Below are 2,580 nucleotides of genomic sequence, written 5' to 3'. Positions count from 1 at the left end.
CACGCTCACAGCAACCTCCAACTCCTGGGCTCAAGCGAGTCTCCTGCCTCAGCCTCCCAAGTAGCTGGGACCACAGGTGCCTGCCACAGTGCCTGGCCATTATTTGGTTGCAGCCATCATTGTTGTTTGGCGGGCCCGGGCTGGAGATTCGAACCCACCACCTTAGGTGTATGGGGCTGGCGCCTTAGCTGCTTGAGCCACAGGAGCCGAGCCTCTTTTTCATTATGTTTTTCCTCTTGGTCTTCTGCCTTATTAATTTTGAGTGATCTGTGTTTGAGTTCATTTACTCTTCTGTTTGATCAATGTACTGTTGACTCCATCTAGTGGATTTTTTAGTTGCATTACTGTATTTTTCAGTTTCAGATTTTCTATTTCGTTCTTTTTTGTAGTTTCTGTCTTTTTATTGACATTCTCATTTTGTTTAGTTGTCCACCTGTGCTGTCTGGTTATCACCGGTCATCCACTGATCTTGATTAAAATTATCCTTTAATTCTTTTTTGGCAATTCACAGCTCTCAGATTTCTTTGGGTCAATTACTGGAAATTTATGTTTTCCTTTGATTATGTCATGTTTCCAGTTCTTTGTGTTCCTTGTAGCTTTGCATTAGTATCTGTGCATTTGAAGAAATAGGCACCTGTCTCAGTCTTTACTGACTGTCTTTGACAGAGAAAGACCTCTGCCAGTCAGCCTGGCTAGATATTCTGAGAGCCTCTCAAACAGCAATCTACCTGCCCCTCTTCCTTTTCCTTAGCTGTACTAGGTGTTTAAATTATGCTGGTACCAAATGAGGCAAGAGATAAACTGACCCCTGGTGCAATACATTGAAAAGTAGAAACATTGGAGAGAGACTCTCTCCTTCTTCCTCTCTTGAAAATGGTATCTTTGTATACCTGTATAACCATCCACCTATAGAGTATAGGTAAATTGTTTCAAACCAAGTAATAGATTACTGGCACAGTCAGGATTCAGAGGTCTGTTTCACTTCAAAGCCATATTCTTTCCTCAATAAAATGTTGCCACTTAATTGTTTTTAACTTCAACACTTTGATCCCAGCTTATGGTTCTTACAACTACTCACATCTCTTTCCTAATAACTAACCCCAGTTCAGCAATTGTTCCAACTAGCTGTCTTTTCATTTTTAATAAGCTCATGTGGTAATTGGAGTTTAATAGTTAATTAAAAATACTTAAAATTAAAACATAAGTTATTAGTGGGTTCAAGGTATGAAACGAATATAGTTACACAAATGCCTGTACAGATATGAGCAACTACAAGTAAATTCTGAATGTAACAACAATGCTTTTCAGTAACTATAACCTTAATTAGGAAGGTTAATAATAATAATAGTAATATTAACTAAAATTTGTTGAGGACTTGCCATATATAATATATTATGTTAAGTGTTTGCTGGCGTTATCTCAGTTGATCCTCTCAGAAACAAATGTGGTATTTGCTTTTAGAAGGACGAGATGATTTTTTTTAATGATTTAAGAAACTTGACAAAGGACAGCAGAGATAGAATTTGAACAAAGATGATCTAACCTGAGAATCAAAGTCTTAACTACTATAAAGCCGCAGCATTGACATATGAGACATAGTAACATAGTAAAAGTCCAGCCTGAGTTATAGAATATCTCCTTCTACCTAGGATTTATAAGGGTACGTTTTGGACAAGGCTTTTATAAGTTATAGTAAACAAAAAAATCACAAAAGCTTTTTATTGGAGCATTTTATAATCTCCTTTTAGTTTTATCCCACAATCTAAAGCCTTAAGGAAACTTGTGGCCTTTCTGGTCCTTGAATTTGGCCTTTTGACTGAATCCAAATTTTACATAACAAATACTTTAATTTAAAAGGGTCAGGCAGAGTAAGAAGCTTTTCTTGACTCTTTTGGTGCTTAAACAAGAACAAGTTTGAAACTAGAAGGCTGCAACTTCCCACTCCTGGGTGACTAAGAAAGCTTATATTATAGACCAATGTGAAATATATATAATTCTGTAAAAATTACAGGTAATTTTAAGAAATGAGCATAGCTTAAATGATAACCAAATCTTTTAGCATCCCTTTGTGAGATTTAGGCTTTTCCAGTGTGGAAAAGATTTTAAAAACCTCATTTAGAGATTAGATTTTCACTATTGCATCATAAAAGCTATATATCCTTTTACATAATCAGTTGGAAAGCCCTTCAAGTTCAAGCCTAATGATTGATAATTTCCAAAGTACCCAGAACTCTATCATGCATATTGTTGACAACCAATAAAATATGAATGTGAAAATTCTTCTATTTAAAATTAAGGTGGTGGTCAAAGAGTTTCTTGAAATACATATGTAAGAAATGTGTGTTGTCTACTTATTTTACATCCAGTTTTTTCTGTGAAAGGAATGGTGATATATTAAAATGAATATAATGCTAATACTATTTTGGTTATTGATTTTAGCCTCTGCTCTTTAGGACATTCTTAAATATTAACCAAATCATTAAAGAAGATACTCACGGGTGGTGCCTGTGGCTCAAAGGAGTAGGGCACTGACCCCATATGCTGGACATGGTGGGCCAAAAACTGCAAAAAAAAAAAAAA

At 35.7% G+C, this 2,580-nt stretch overlaps 1 protein-coding gene across 3 annotated transcripts in view; it reads left to right on the top strand.

Moving 5' to 3' along the window:
* Positions 1-2,580, top strand: part of SCN9A (sodium voltage-gated channel alpha subunit 9) — a 166,617-nt gene that overhangs the window by 159,019 nt on the left and 5,018 nt on the right. The window lies entirely within an intron of this gene.

The sequence above is a fragment of the Otolemur garnettii genome, unplaced genomic scaffold, assembly GCF_000181295.1.
Source record: "Otolemur garnettii isolate 467f Iridium unplaced genomic scaffold, OtoGar3 scaffold00090, whole genome shotgun sequence".
Taxonomy (NCBI): domain Eukaryota; kingdom Metazoa; phylum Chordata; class Mammalia; order Primates; family Galagidae; genus Otolemur; species Otolemur garnettii.
This window is presented reverse-complemented; position numbering and strand designations above follow the sequence as displayed.